Here is a 16,831-nt window from a genome sequence, read left to right on the forward strand (position 1 = left end):
GATTTTTTTAATGATTTGTTATCCACATTTTTTTTACATCATCACCATTAAGCATCATTGGGCCACATTTCCTATTTTGCTGTACAAACAACCACCTTACTGTGTTATGAACAGAAACACAGAAAACTCAGATTTGATGATATTTCTGAGGAAGTATCAAAGGAGGTGATTGTGGAAGGGGGAAAAACCCTTTTTATTGGAATGTGCTTTGACTGAATTACCCCCATTCTTCTGCAGACATAACAGAAAGGGAATGAATTGTCCCCATTCTGCTACCAACTGAATGACAAAACCTTTAAATCTCTCATCTGCCCTCATTCCCTTCTCTCTACTCAGTTCACCAGTATAGACCAGGCCTTGTTTATCTCACTTCAATTATAGGAATCATCGTGGAATTATAACGGTTCACTTTTTAAAGACATCTTAAGGTCTATGAGGATCTCTATAGACCTGTGACAAGCATCTGAAAAAAATGAGATGATTTTACCAAGGTTACATGGCTAGGAAGTAAGGAGCTGTAACAACAAGCACCCTAGCACACCCAGGATGGCCAGCCAACCCAGATTCCTTGATCTGCTTCAGGGGAAAAAGTCAGTACCCTGAACTTCAGAGAAAATACAAACAAATTACAAGCAGAAAAAATACAGAGAGGCAGCTAGGTGGCACATTGGATAGAGCACTGGGCCCTGAAGTCAGGATGACCTGAGTTCAAATCCAGCCTCTGACCAGACACTTGATACTTACTAGCTGTGTGACCTTGGGCAAATCACTTAACCCCAATTGCCTCACACATACAAATACAGACAGAGAAAATAACACAAATCAACAGACAGGGCTTCTAACTGTCTGACCAAAGTTACACATATAGTTATTAGAGAGAGAAGCACCAACATCTGGGTTTTCCAAGCCAGGGGGCTCCATAAGGGCTACCCAGGGTCTCTCTGGCTACATCATTCAAACACTCTTCCCATGAGTAAGCCCCAAAGCAAAACCTCATCTCAGAGTATATATACCTTTCTTCATGGTCAGAGAGCATCACAACACTCATGACCCACTGCCTAAAGTAACAAAAGGTGTGGGCCTTCCTGAAAAACAAGCTTCCCCTAAGCAAGTTTCTCTTGTTGGGCTCCAAGTAAGGCATATTAATGGACAGGGAAAATCTTCAACTCCTATTAACATCACAGGAGCTCTAACGTGAAGACCATACAACCAGAGACTCTGGGAATGGGGTTTAAATGAAGATGGGAAGAGTGATGTAGCTGGAGTCTGAAGACCTAGATTCAAGGTCTGGCTCAGATGCTAGCTGTGTGACCCTGAGCAAGATATCTGTGAGATCCTTCCAGATTCTCCTGTCTAGAAGAGTTCTTCCTCCTCTGAACTATCATAGCATTTTGCACTTAATTTCTAAAAACATTTCACACTTACATGGTTCTCAGATCTGTAATACAAAGGAGAACATCTTGTTCCTCATAAGTGATACATAATAAAAACTAGTGGACACCCCTCAAAACTTAGAATGTGTTGTATTGTTCAGTCATTCCAGTTGTGTCTAATGTCATTTGATGTTTTCTTGGTAGAGATTCTAGAATGGTTGCCATTTCCTTCTCCAGCTCATATAAGAAATGAGGAAACTGAGGCAAAGAGGGTCATACAGTTAGCCCAGATTCAAACTCAGGAAAATGAATCTTTGTGACTTCAAGCCCCATATTCTCTCCACTGCACCAGCTAGCTATCTATGGGTTGCTTCTTATTATATCATTTCCTGAGACTGACTCTGGGGCTAAGTATTATCACGTCCCCAATGCCACTTTCCAGGCTGGTCAGCTCCTGGAGATTTAGAAACACAGGAACACCCAGACCCACTCTCCTCAATCATCCCCATACTCTGCCCATTACATTTGATTATTTCTTAATTGTTATCTGACCAGGGAGGGGGATTCCCCCTTTGGCTCCTAGAGTAGTCTAATTATTGGGATCAAACAGGTCAGTTCCAGATGGATTTTACATTGGCACCACTGGGGCAAATTGTTTTCCTTCCCTTGGCCTTAGTTTCTTTCTTTGTAAAATGAACCAATTGATCTTTCAGGCTCTTCTAGCTCTAAGAATCTGAGTCTATTGTTGGGTGGTATGAGGGGAGACTTCACTGCTCTGGAAGTCAAGTGATATGACTTCTTATCCTGGTTCTGTAACCAACTCATACTGTGGTCTTTGGTAAATGGATCCCATATACCTAAGTTGGAGTCCCCCATGATGACTTTGTACAGCTCTGGCTCTCACTCAACAACAGCTGAGTGGCCAAGTAATAGATTCATAGGATGGTTTCATCTCCCATCTCTGTATCTTTGTACAGGAACTCCCCATCCCTGGAATGATTCTTCCTCTTTCCCATCTGTGTCTCAGAATCCTCAGATCCCTTAAAGGCTAAATCCAAAGTATCACCTCCTATGGGAAGTCTTTCCTGATTCCTCCCTAGGTTTCCATCCCACTTCCCCACCTCCAAATAACTTTGTATTCACATATATGCACATGGACTTTCATTTTCTTCTTCCCTGGCACACAGTAAATGCTTAATGGGTGGTTGTTGAATTAAATTGAATGGAAGAAGATGATGATGATGCTAATATTTAGGAGGACTTGAAAGTTTGAACAGCACTTTTAAATATATTATTTCATTTGTTCCTCACAGCAACATTGCGAGGTAAAATATTAAAGATGGGATTTAGAACTAGAAGGTTGCCTTAGCTAATAATTAGTTAATAATAATAGCTACCACTCAGAGCAATTTGGAACGATGGGGCAATCAAACTGTGCATACCTTTTGATCCAGCAATACTACTACTAGGTCTGTATCCCAAAGAGATCATAAAAAAGAGAAAAGGATCTATATATACAAAAATATTGATACCAGTCCTTTTCATGATGGTAAAATATTGGAAATTGAGGGGATGCTTATCTATTGGGGAATGACTGAACAAGCTGTGGTATATGAATGTAATGGAATACTATTGTACAATAAGAAATGAGGAGCAGGCAGATTTCAGAAAAACCTGGAAAGACTTGTAAGGAACAGATGCAAAGTGAAATGAGCAGAACCAGGAAAACATATACAATATCAGCAACATTGAATGATGATCAACTACGAATAATTCAGCTCTTTTCAGCAACTTAATGATCCAAGACAAGTACAAAGCACTCTCAAAGGAAAATGCTATCCACATGCAGATACAGAACTGGTGGACGCTGAATGCGGTTCGATGCATTTTTTTTCACTTCATTATTCCTCCTTTTTGGGGGGATCTTTTTCTTCTTTCACAAATGTGAAATATGGAAATATCTTTTACATTATAGCACATGTACAAACTATATCGAACTGCCTACCATTTTCAGAAGAGGGGAGGGGAGGGAAGGAAAAAAATTTGGAATTCAAAATCTTATAAAAATGAATGCTACAAAATTTCTTCGCATGTAACTGGGGAAAAAATACTATTACACTTAAAAATTATTGAAATGTAATTTGTAAATATTTAATGAAATACATAAATATATCTAAAATTTAAAAAAATAATAATAGCTAGTACTAGCAGCTTTGCAAAGCACTTTACAAATTTCATTTCATTTGATCCTCACAACAACCCTGGGAGGTAGGTGATACTATTATCTCCATTTATTTTTTTTTTAAAGCAATCAGGGTTAAGTAACTTGCTCAAGGTTACACGGCCAGGTGTTTCTGGGTGGGTGCTAAGTGTCTGAGCCCGGGATTCGATCTCCAGGTCTTCTCAACACTGGAGCCGGTGCTCCCACTCTCCGCGCTACCTGGCCGCCCATATTATCTCCATTTAAAAAATTAAGAAATTGAGGCAAACTGAGGTTAAGTGACTTTCCCAGGGTCCCCCAACTAGTAAAAGTCGGACGTGAGATTTGAACTTAGGTTTCCCTGATGCCAGGTCCAGCACTGCTCTACACCCACCTCATTTTCAGAGGAGGAACCTCGAGTCCAGAGAAGGGGACTGATTTGGCCAGGGTCACATAAGTGATAAGTAACAACTGTCTGGCTCCAGATACAGTACTCTTTCTACTACAAATCATTTCACCTCTCTGGAACTCAGTTTCCTCATCTATAAAATGGGCATCATAATCCCCACATTCCCTACATCACACGGTAACGTGTGGTTGGAGAAGCACTTTGTAAACCTTGAAATGCTATAGACATGTAAACTTTTTACTTTAGCCACTGTGGGGCTAGTTTTGAAAGGATTTGAAGAGGAGGAAAGGGGAAAGGGAATTTCAGGCATAGAAATTTGTGGTGAACAAAAGGATAGGTTGAGGGAAAAGTAGAATGAGATTGTGAGGAGTCTGGCTGAAGTGTAGGTACATGAAGGGCGGTGGTGTGGGCTTGGATGGTGGTGTGGTCTAATGTTGGAAAAATATGTTTGCATCAGATTGTGGGAGTCCTTGAATGTCAGACCTAGAAGTCTGAACTTTATCTCCTAGGCAAAGGGTAGCTATAAAAGTTTGAGGGGCAAGGGGTGCCCTGAGGAAAGCCTTTGTAAAGTGTCAGGCCCACAACAATTAGGATTGTGGAGGGCTGGAGGGAGCTCCTGCCACCTTTGCCTGGAATTCTGCTTTCCTACAGACAGCGCTAAGGCTCTATTACAGCTGACTGAGGAGCCAAGAACCCGAGTCCCTCCCAGCCCAACCACTGCCAAACACACTGCGGTTGTGTCTGCGTGGGCGGCTGTTTGTTTGGCTCACTGTGTGAGCCAGGCGCTCGGGGCCTTGGCCCTGTTTACACCCCTGGAGGAAGGGGAGAATGGGTGGGGGGAGAAACATCCCCAGCAACATTCCCCAGGCTCCTCCCCTCCAGCTGCCCGACTCCTGGCCTGGCCTGGCCTGCCTTGCCCTGCCCAGCCCTGCCCTGCTCAGGCAGCCCTCATCTCCAAGCTGGCCAGAGCCGGCCTGGGGAGCCAGGGATGGAAAGTCCAGAGCTGAGCAATAGCACTCAAGTCAGAGTCTGACCCAAGCCAGGAGGACACTGGCCTCCAGGACTGAGGGACCCCTGAGCGCTGGGTTTCTGGCAAGCTGTGCCGGAGCCTCAGGGCCACGATAATGACAGTGACCAACAACACAGTGAGGCAATACTATTCTATGAAACCCTGGGTGAGTCGTGTGACCATTTGCCTCAGTTTCCTGATCTGCAAAATAGGGACAATAATTAATTAGATAATTAATAATAAATACTCTCACTGGCCTCTCAATATTGTGAGGATCAAATGTGATAATATTTGTAAAGCTTTTAGCACAGTGCCTGGCACATAGTAAGCACTATGTAAATGTTTGCTATTACTACTACTACTATTCTACTACCACTACTACTACCACTATCACTACCACTACCAGTACTACTACTACTTCTACGTGCTCTTTACAGATGAGGAAATCACAGCTCAGAAAAGTAGAGAACTAACCACAGAGTCAGAAACAGGATTCCAACCCAGAGCTCTCCTGATTTAAATTCCAGAATTGCTTGTACCTGCCTCCTTCTCTCTCTTAGAATCACAGGTTGCTACAGGGGCAGTTAGGTGACTCAGAGTGGATTGAGCTCCAGGTCTGGAGTCAGGAAGACCTGAGTTCAAATGTGGTCTCAGACACTTACTATCTGTGTAACCCTGGGCAAGTCACCTAACCCTGTTTGCCTCAGTTTCCTCATCTGCAAAATGAGCTGGAAAAAGAAATGGCAAACCACTCCTATACCTTGGTCAAGAAAACCCCAAATGGGATTACACAGAGTCAGAGGTGAGTGAACAAGGACTGAACAAGGCTGCTATGGTTAGACGGCCCTTAGAGATTTAATGAGCTATTAATTCAAAATACTGGCAGTGGCAGTAGGACTTTGAGGACAACTTGTATATAGACTCAAGTCTCCCTGAGGGCAGGGCCTATATCTTCTCCTCTGACCAAAGCCTCGAAGCTGGGTTGAAACCATCTTCCCCTGGGGCAGGGGCTTAATGGAGTTTTGGTATGCATCTCCCCACCCTCACCTCAGACCACAGCTGCATGGACAATTGGAGAGAATACAGAAATGAATGGCAAGACACCTTGCCCTTAAGGAACTCACACTTTATTGGACCTGAGTTACAGTCACATAAGGTAATATGTGCTAAGGTCCAGACAAAAATTTCAGTTTGCAAACTGTTTATGTATTCAGAGGCAACTAGGTGGCTCAGTGAATAGAATGCTGGGCCTGGAGTCAGGAAGACCTGAAGTTAAATCTGATCTCAGACCTTACTAGCTGTGTGACCCTGGGTAAGTCACACAACCTCTGTTTGCCTTAATCCACTGGAGAAGGAAGTGGCAAACCACTCCAGTATCTTTGCCAAGAGAACCCCATGAATAGTACGGTCCATAGGGTCACCTAGAGTCGGACAGGACTGAACAACTGAACAGTATGTATGCAGAGCAGACTGAGTTTGGTGTAGGCTGGTATAATCAAAGAAAACTTGTTGGGAGAACCTGTCTGTAGGATTTTACTAGATTTGAATATTTGGATACTTGGAGATAACTGGCTTAGGAGAGGAGAAGCAGAAGAAGCATTTATGAAGCACGTACTTTGTCCCAGGCACAATGCTAACTGCTTTTTACATTTGCTCTTCACAACAGCCCTAAGAGGTAGGGGCTACTGGGACTCCCATTTTTATACTTGAGGAACCTGGGGCAGATAGAGGTCAGGTGACCTGCCCAAGGAAGGATTTGAACTTAGGTTTTCTTGACACAGTGGATAGAGCCCCAGGAGTCATAAAGACTCCTCTTCATGAGTTCAAATCTGGCCTCAGACACTAGCTGTGTGACCCTGCGTAAGTCACTTAACCCTGTTTGCCTCAGTTTCTGATCTGTAAGTTGAGCTAGAGAAGGAAATGGCAAACCACTCCAGTATCTCTGCCAAGAAAACCCTAAATGGGGTCATGAAGAATCAGATACGACTAAGAAATGACTCAACAACAGCTTCTTGACTCCAGGCCCAGAGTTCCATCTTCTTATAGTACAGAAACATTTTTTAGCCTGAGTGCAGGCCAGGTGATATCAGTACACAACAGAATCACATACAGCCTCCTAGCAAGTACAGTATCGAGAATTTCCCCCAATTAACCAAGTTCTCTTAGCTCTAAGCACTATGAGAAATTAAGTTAACTCATAGGCACATCATATACTATAATTCACTCTAACACATAGGGGATGCATCCACACCAGGACAAAAAGCTGTATGACATCTGAAGAGAAAAATTACCAAGCAATGGGGGAGGGAAGGAAATATGAGAAAACTTTCTGGGAAAGGAAACATTCAAATTGAATTTTAAATGTTAAACAATGCTCAGTAAACCATAGTGGTTCCCCGTCACACGAAGTTCTGTAATATTCTCTAATTAGGCATTCAAAGCCCTTCATAGCCTACCCCCATTCTCCAGTCTTCTTATATCTCACTCTGACAAACTCTGCCAACCAAGGACATGGGTCTCCATGCTGTTCCTTGAACAAAACACTCTATCTCCCAATTCCAAGAATTTTCACCATCTGTTCCCTATGCCTGGAATGCTCTCCTTCCTCATCTTTGCATCTCTACTTCCTGACTCCTTTGGCTTGTATCAAGTCCAGTTAAAATCTCACCTTCTTCAAGAGATCTTTCCTGATCCTCCTTAATGCTAGTGCCTTCCCTCTGCTGATTTATTCTCTCTCTCTCCTCTCTTCTTTCTCTCTCTCCTCTCTCTGTCCTTCTCTTTCCCCCCTTTTCCCTTCTTCCCTCTCTCCCTCTTCCTCCTCTGTCCCCTCCCTCTCCCCTTCTCTCCCTCTCTATTTCTTTCTGTCTCTTTCTTTGCCTGTCTCTCTCTACATACATACATAAATATATGACCCCACTATACACATATGATTTGTACATTGTCTCCCCCATTAGACTATGAGCTCCTCGAGAGCTGGGATTGTCTTTTGCCCTTCTTTGTGTCCCCAGCACTTTTAGCCCAGTGCCTGATACATAGTAGGTGCTTAATAAAATGTTTACCCTGTGTTTCCCCGATAATAAGACACTGTCTTATTAATTTTTTTGGACAGAAAAACACCAGAGGGCTTATTTTCAGGGGAGGGCTTATTTTAATGAACATTGACAGCAATTTTAATAAACAGGTAAATGTGAACAAAAAAATGTACCTTTATTCAATAATGAATTCAATAAAGAACAGGATGATGCGCTCACTGCTGCAGCTCTGATTGGATGCAGCTCGGAGCGCAGTGTGCGTTTCACGGTGGGGGGGGGGGACGGTGCATACAGAGGGTACCGTAATGTAGCGTGTAGCGCAGGGGATCACCTTCACTACAGTAGCAATCTCAATAGGGCTTATTTTCGGGGGAGGGCTTATTTTAGAGGAATCTTACACAGTAAGGGGAGGGCTTATTTTTGGGATAGGTCTTATTATCGGGGAAACACAGTATCGGCTGACTGAAGTAGCAATTCAATAGGTGATGAAGGGAAAGAAGACATCCTAGGCATAGGAATAGAGAAATATACCAGACTTAAGTGGGAATTGGCAAATAGGGAAATCTGATTGGAATGGAGACTAGATGATGGGGACCTCTGAAGAAGGGCTATAGGCACATCCAGCATCCAGGTAGAGATAGTAATGTAGATAATTGCAGTTTTAGGCCTTGAGGTCAGGAGGAAGGTTAGAGCTGGAGAAACAGATATAGGAGAAATAATTTAAAGTCCTAGGAATAGATGAGATTATCTAGAATCAGCCTTAAGAGAGTATGAACGTTTCCATGCAATTTATCCATACTGTGTGATTCACAGCTCTAAACCTGGTGGGAGATTGTTCTTATGTTCCTATATACAAAAATGACCCATCCTCTTTTTCTGATCATGAGTCACTAAGGCAGGCTGTCCCCTAAGTGATGTCTGACAGATTGGCATTCCAGCTAGGTGGGAGAATAGCTATTCCCAGAGAAAGGCAGGACCAGAACCTCAATGAAAGTACTCCCCCAAACAAGTTCCACTTACTATCAGGAAATCCTAGGCTGGAAAGGGAGTGTAGGCTGGGGGAGGGGGTGGGAAGAAAAGAGAGACAGAGACAGAGAAATAGAAACAAAAAGAAAAAAGAGAGAGGCACAGAAACACAAGAATCAGTGAGAGAGACATGGAAAAAAGACAGGGTCTCAGAGGCAAAGACTGAAAACACAGAGGGGAGTGAGAGAAGAGCATTAGTGAGGGAGGAAGGAAGTGAGAAATCCAGACCCAGCCAGATGGATGGGGAAATCTCTGGTAAAGGGGCCATCTGATAACTGGATCTTTGATGGAGTTCTGTTCTCCCTCTGTTTACAGACTGGGAGGGGCTAGAATTCTGTCTATTAACCTGGGAGCCAGAGATTTTAATGGACCCAAGACAATGGCTCTCAGGTTGGAATTACTTGCTAATTCCTGCCAGGGGTGATGGCAGCTTTCTTGGGATGTGTGTACATGTGTGTCTAAGTCCAAGAAATCTCAGAATTTGAAGGGACTCCAGAGTTCATCGTGTCTAATGGGTACTCAAACAAGAAACCCTTTCCAACACACCTGTACAATGGTTATGCCACTTCTGCTTGCTGACCTCTGAAGAAGGAAAGAACACTATTTGTGGAGGTAGCCTGTTTTACTTTTGGACAAGCTGTCACAGCAGGTGGCAAACAGAAACTTTTACTCACAAGCCTGTCTCCTTTCGGATAAGTGGTCTCTTCCTAACTATGTCTAGTTGCTCTGACTCCCAGCTTCCAGTGGGCTCTGCTCCACCCTTTAGTAAACTCCTCCCACTACAGGCTCTGTGTGATTACATTCAGCCTATTAGGGGGCTGTGTATATTTTCAAAGCAGGAAAGGTCTTCAAATTCCCTTAAACTTATTAAGGGGCAGGGAAGATCTTCAAATTCCTATTCCCATTACAACTATCTCCAAGTTACCTTGTCTATATCTTCTTAGTACATAGGTGTTTGAATGTGGTCTTCACCTATTAGACTAGGAACTCCCTGAAAGCTGGGACTGTTTTTTGCCTTCCTTTGCATTGCCAATTCTTAGCACAGTGCCTCGAACATACTTAATGAATATTTATTGACTAATCATATGCTGATTGACTCACCTATAGTTTTCAGTGTCCATTTTCTTATTCCTTTTGAAGTTTGGGACAAAATTAGTTCCCCTCCACTTCTGTGATAGATCTCTACTTCCCCACAATGTTTCAAATATCACTTACTGTAAGAATTTCATTCTTGAGTGTTTCCCATCTTTCCTTGGCTGACTTCCCTCTACAATTTCACTCTAGTCTCTGAAATCTTTGAAATGTGCTTTCTCAAATCTAGGGTGTGTGCCACATTAATTTCCTTGTCCCTCTCTGTCCCTTTCACAAATTTCAAGCTATTGGGCTGGTCCTATCCTCCTATCCCCCCAGTAAAGGTGTTACCATCTCCACCACAGCAGCCAGCTCCTGAATGGTGAGAATCACGTCCAGAAAAAAAAAAAATTTCCTTTCTATAAACAGGGGTTTGATGTATGAGTTTGGATTTGGACTTGTAATCAGGAAAACCTGGATTCAAATTTTACCTCAGATATTTACTAGTTGTGTACCCTTGGGTCAGTCACTTAGACTCTTTTGATTTCACTTTTCTTATCTGTAAAATATGTATTAGCCTCAAGGACCTCTAAGATCCTTCCTACCCCTAAAGCTATAATTTGAAAAAAAAGTCTAAAAGATAATTTTTACATTTAAGAGTATGTGAAAAAAAAAAAGAGCATGTGAGGGCAGCTAAGTGACACAGTGAGTAGAGTAGGGGGTATGAAGTCAAGAAGACTCATCTTCCTGAGTTCAAATCCCACCTCAGACACTTACTAGTTGTGTGACCCTGGGCAAATCACTTAACCCTGTTTGCCTCAGTTTCCTCATCTGTCAAATGAGCTGGAGAAGGAAATGGCAAACCACGCCAGTATCTTTGACAAGGCAATCCCAAATAGGGTCACAAAGATTCAGACATGACTGAAATGACTGAACAACAGTAAGAGCATGTGAGTTAGTGTGTATAATTGTAAATAAACATGATTTTTATGAATCAGATTAAGGATAGAAACAGGATTTGTACCAGATTTCAGTATTAAGGAACATCATTACCAGTGTATCAATAGGGAAGTCCCTGCCAGATGAGTGGAGCTAAAGAAGTCTTTGGTAGGGAGGGGCAGCTAGGTGGCACAGTGAATAAAGCACTGATCTTGGAGTCAGGAGGACCTGAGTTCAAATCCTGCCTCAGACAACACAAAAACTAACCATGTGACCTTGGGCAAGTCACTTAACCCCAATTGCCCTAGCTCCCTCTCTCCAAAAAGAAAAAAAAAAGTCTTTGGTAAAGAATGAGCTAAGGAGACCTGAGGTCAAATTCATCCTCAGATATCAGCTATCACCCTGGACAAAATACTTAACCTTTGTCCTCTTCATTTTCTTCATGTCTAACAAAGGGATCATAATAGTACCTACCTTCCAGTGTTGTCATAAGGATAAATGCGATAATATTTGCAAAACACTTTGCAAAGAGATAGATGAATGCTATTAGCTATTCTGTTTGATCCAGGAACTCAGTGTGTGTCCAGAGACTCTTCCATTGCTGTGTCATTGCCAGGTAAAGATTCCTCCCTGTCCCAGCTTACTAGCCCCACCCACTTGCAAGGGACAGCAGCTGTTGCCTGTCTCTGTCACTGTACCAGAAACCTGATCTGCTTTCTCACAGTCATTTCTTCCAGCATCTCATACTTAGTCTTTTTCATATGTGCTTTTGACCCATAGCATTCTGGGAATTGGAGTTATTTCCTACTGTTAGTCAAGCATTTATTCACAGCCTACGTTGTGCTAGGCTCTGTGCTAAGTGCTGGTGCCATTTCTGTAGCATCCCAAAAATTAGAAGCTCATCTCTCTGTTGGATCTCACCCAAGCCTGCTACATCAATATTTAATACATGTTTGACTGATGGAATTAAAATGGAACTGGTTAATTTCAGTCTCTGTATATCCCTGGTGCCTTGCATATCGTTCAGTGATCCATCGATACTTATCAGGCTTAGTTTCAGTACCTTTTGTAGAATGGTCCTGAAAATGACTCCTTGCTTTTGCCCAGGTCCATCTAATTTAGAGGGTAAAGAAAGCAGGAACCATGGATCTATTTCCCCACCCAAAAGTTTCCCTCCCTATCTTTCTAATAACCTTATCTAACTCCAAAGAGGAAAAAAATGCTATCTTAAGGAAGCTCCGAACTACAACAGCCTGATATCTCTAATTGGATGCCCTGAAGTCATCTTAAACTCGGGGTGGCCAAAGCTGAGCCCCTTATCTTTTCCCTCAAGCCTCCTCTCTTCCTAATTTCTCTATTACTGTGGAAGACACCACCATCCTCCCAGCTGCCAAGCTCACAGCCTAGGTGTTATCCTTGACTCTTCACGCTTTCTCATCCTCCACATCCAATCTGTTGCCAAGTCCTGTTGATTTGACCTTCCTATCATCTCTGCCATGCTTACCTTTCTCTCCTCTGACACTGCCATGACCCTGGCCTCATGCCTGGATTCTTGTTGGTCTACCTGCCTGAAGTGTCTCCCCCACTCCAGTCTAACCTCCATTCAGCTGCCAAAGTGATCTTCCTAAAGTCCCTGCCCATGCCACTCCCCCTACTTCCCTACTCTATAAACCCTACTGTATCCCTATCACTTGCAGGATCAAATACGTTTATAAATCCCCTCTCTGGCATTCAAAGCCCTTCATAATCTAGCCCCCTCCTACCTTTCCAGTTTTCTTATATCTTACTCCCCTTCTCCTTATTTTGCAAACCAGTAACACTGACCTCTTTACTTTCCTTCAAACAACATACTCCATCTCCTGCTTCTAGGTGTCAGGACTGGATGTCCCCCAAGACTGAAATGCTCTCCCTCCTGGGTTTTCTGGCTTTCTCCCAAGTGCCACTTAAAATCTCACCTTCCACAAAAAATCTTTCTGGATCTCTCTTAATGCTAGTAAAATACCTCTATTGATTATATTCAATTTATCCTGTATATATCTTGTTCATTTATAGTTGCTTAGATATTGTGTCTCCCACTTGACTGTAAGCCCCTTGAGAACAGGGACTGTCTTTTGCTTTTTTTTGTAACCCCAGGGCTTAGCATAGCTCCTGGTACATAACAGGCATTTAATAAATGCCTGTTGACTGGTTTAGTGAAACAAGAGCTTCAGGCCATAAACCATAAACTAAGGGTAAAGACGATGAAAAGAAAAGAGCCCTGGACCAGTACTCAGAAGCTCTGACATGGATCTCCTGTTCTTTTTTTAAAATTCCTATTGGATTATAAACTTCTTGAGGGCATTGACTATCTTTCCTTTTTATTAATTGTATCCCTAGTGCATAACACAGTGTCTGGCACATAGAAGGTGTTTGATAAACGTTTGCTAGATTAGATTGTATTGATCTTATTCAAGTTACATTCCTTCTTTGGGTCTCAGTTTTGTAAGCTCCTTGCTTTCTCTGAAATTTTATCTTTGCTAAGGAGGTCACTGCTGGACACCTTCTAATAATGAGAGTCATTGGCTTTTGTGAGCTGGGTCCAAGTCCCAGTTTTCATGCTCACTAGACAGGTAGCTTTGGACAAGTCATTAAAAAAAAGAAAACTCAATTTAGAATCAGAAAACATGGGTTCAAGTTCTGATTTTCCTGCTTACTACCTGTGGAGCTTTGAGCAAATCATTTCATTTCTCCTGGTTTCTTCATTTGAAAAATGAAGTCATTAGATCAAATTATCTCCAAGGGGAGAGTATTACTAGATTATTTCTCTAGCACTAAACTCTGTCATTCAAATAGGTCACAGAGTGCAAAATTTAATCTTAGTTCTTTTGAATGTAAAAGTTAATGTCCTCTATACTTAGGACCTGTTCATTATACTAACCAAGGGAACCCAAGCAGATCAGAGGGCTCTAAATCTTCACAAGATCACAGAATTTTGAAATCCTTACTGGGAGTCTTTAAGCAACAGCTAAAATGACAAGTAGTCAGAGTGGTAGAGGAAATTGTTAACATACAGACTGGACTAGATGGCTTAAGAGGTCCCTTCTCACTCTGAAAGTCTGTGAGCCCACTATGTACCCAGGCAGCTGTAATGGTAATGGAATTGGAAGATCCCCTTGTATTGGTAAGCTAACAGGTACTTAGCACTTGGTTTTGGGTTAGGTTTAAAGGCCCAGAGCTTGTGAAAATCCCACAGTGGGATGGACTTGCTGACGTGAGGAGAGGGGGCTGACCAGGAAGGAGCTGGTGCCATGTATAGGGAGAAGCCCAAGCTGAGAAAGGAAGAACTTTTGGGAGCAGCATCTTGGAAGCAGAGAGAGAGAGCTGCCAGCTGGAGCTGTCTGGGACTTCTGAGGGCCACCAGGAGCTGCCAAGAACTGAAGAGGCATGACTGTGGTGTGGGTATTTTGTCTGTTTTGATGTTACTTTGTCAGATTCTTTTGTGGATAGAGGCCTCAGACTTTGTTTTGGGGCCTGGGTTGATTTCATAGGCAGAGAGTGAATTGATGAGGACAATGGCAATGTGCTTAAATGTTACTGTGGCTTTGTTAAGCTTTGTCTTCCAAGGAACAGAAACTGCTGAGAACTTACCTGGGGTCAAGATAAAGAAAAGACCTCTCCTTGGGTATTGAATGCTGTGGTGATATTGTAACCTAGTTGTGACCTAGGGGTGGATGGTCTTTGTGCTTTCCACTTCCCTTTGAGAGTGTGCTGGGTGGTGACTGATGATATTGTAATTCAGTTGTGATCCAGGAATGGAGTACTTAAAACCTTTGTACTTTGTGATTGACTAAATGAATGCACCTTGTTTAAAAGAGAACTTTAACCTTTGTACTTTGTGATTGAATTGAGGACTTACTAAATGATTGTTACTCTGTATTTTGATTTCCTGGGAATGTTTTGCCTTAATTTGTTACTAAATAAATAGATAGCTTACCATGCTTCTAATCAGAACCCTGAAAGCTGCTCCAGCTTGGAGTTACAGCAGCCCATTCCAGTTTGGGCCAGTTCTAATCATTAGTAATTTTCCCCCTTTAATCCAGTCCCCAAAATATCTTTCTGCAACTTTTCTTCATTGCTCCTACTTCTGTCCCCTACCCCCAAGCAGACCAAGTTTATTCCTTCTTTCACTTGAGAGCCCTTTAAATATTTGAAGACAAGATTTCTATCCCGAAAAGGCTTTTCTTTTCCTGGTTTTTAACCTGTGGCATGGTTTCCAGTCCTCTTATCATCCTGGTCACCCTTCCCCGGAAGCTTTCTGAATTAAATAATTATAACTCATAGATGTGTGGGTTGCTTTAAGGTTTGCAAAACACTTTCCTTCCAACAACCATTCTTGTCTCTGTTGTTTATTTTGTTTTTTTACAGATCCTTTCCCTCTGAATAGCAGTTTTTCCTTTTTTGAGCTCTCTTTGACTTCCTGTATTTGATGTATCTGATGTCACTGACATGGGTACTTCTGATGAGTTGATGCAAAGAAAATTGCTACCTGTCCATGCCTTTTCACCGTGTGACTTTTGATACTATTGTGCCCTAAATTTTCTGCAGGAGTTGCACCCAGAATAATGGAGATCTTCCACCAACCAGTGATTCCCATGTAGTGGATTATAAACCCCTTGGGAGTTTTCCATGATGGTCTAAGGTAGAGATATCATATGTTCACTGGCCCACAACACTGCTTGGTGGGGTAGGCCTAGATTAAAATGTAATTGGGAAATATTTATTTTTATTTAATATCTTATTTTCCTCAGTTATATATAAAAACAATTTTTAACATTCATTTTTAAAACTTTGAGTTCCAAATTCTCTCCTTTCTTATCCCCTCACCCCCCACCCACAATGAAAAGGCAAGCAATTAGATATAGGTTATATCCGGGTAGTCGTGTAAAACATATCCCTAATAGTCATATTGTGAAAGAAAACATAGACAAAAAAAAACTCAAGAAAAATAAAGAAAGTTAAAAAAAGTATGCTTCAATCTGTGTTCAGTTACCATCAGCTCTTTCTCTGGGGACAGATAGCATTTTTCATCATAGGCCCTTCAGTATTGTCTTGGATCATTGTATTGCTGAGAATAGCCAAATTATTCACAGCTGATTATCTTACAACATTGCTGTTACTTTGTGTATAGTACATTTTACTTTACATCAGCCCAAGCAAGTCTTTCCAGGTTTTTCTGAGAGCTTCCTGCTCATCATTTTTTATAGTACAATCATATTCCACACCACAACTTGTTCAGTCATCTCCCCATTGATGGACATCCCTCCAATTTCTAATTCTTTTCCACCAGAAAAGAGCTGCTATAAATATTTTCATATATACAGGTCTTTTTCCTTTTTGTTTTTTTCTCTCTTTTGGGATACAGACCTGGTAGTGTTATTGCTAGGTTAAAGGGTAAGTATGGTATAGTTCCAAATTGCTCTACAGAATGGTTGAATCAGGTCACAACTCCACCAACAGAACATTAATGCCTCATTTTCCCCACATCCCCTCCAACATTTGTCATTTACCTTTTCTGTCCTATTGGCCAGTCTAATAGGTATGAGGTAATGCCTCAGACCTGTTTTAATTTGCATTTCTCTAATCAATAGAGTGTTTATTCATATGGTTATAGATAGCTTTGATTATTACTTCATCTGAAAAGTGATATATTTTGATCATTTATCAATTGGGAAATGGCTCTTATTTTTACAAATTTGACTCAGTTCTCCATATGTTTGAGAAATGAGGCCTTTA

At 41.9% G+C, this 16,831-nt stretch overlaps 1 long non-coding RNA gene across 1 annotated transcript in view; it reads right to left on the bottom strand.

Annotated features, from left to right (window-relative positions):
- LOC138155856 (uncharacterized) overlaps positions 1–11,667 on the bottom strand; it is a 30,367-nt gene extending 18,700 nt beyond the window's left edge. The window contains exon 1 of the long non-coding RNA XR_011167007.1: positions 11,534–11,667. This is a non-coding gene — a long non-coding RNA (uncharacterized lncRNA). The remainder of the gene's footprint in view (positions 1–11,533) is intronic.
- Positions 11,668–16,831: the final 5,164 nt, after the last annotated feature.

Source organism: Petaurus breviceps, unplaced genomic scaffold (assembly GCF_028583685.1).
Source record: "Petaurus breviceps papuanus isolate PSGF00001 unplaced genomic scaffold, PetGlider_PUasm1.0 98, whole genome shotgun sequence".
In the NCBI taxonomy this organism is placed as follows: domain Eukaryota; kingdom Metazoa; phylum Chordata; class Mammalia; order Diprotodontia; family Petauridae; genus Petaurus; species Petaurus breviceps.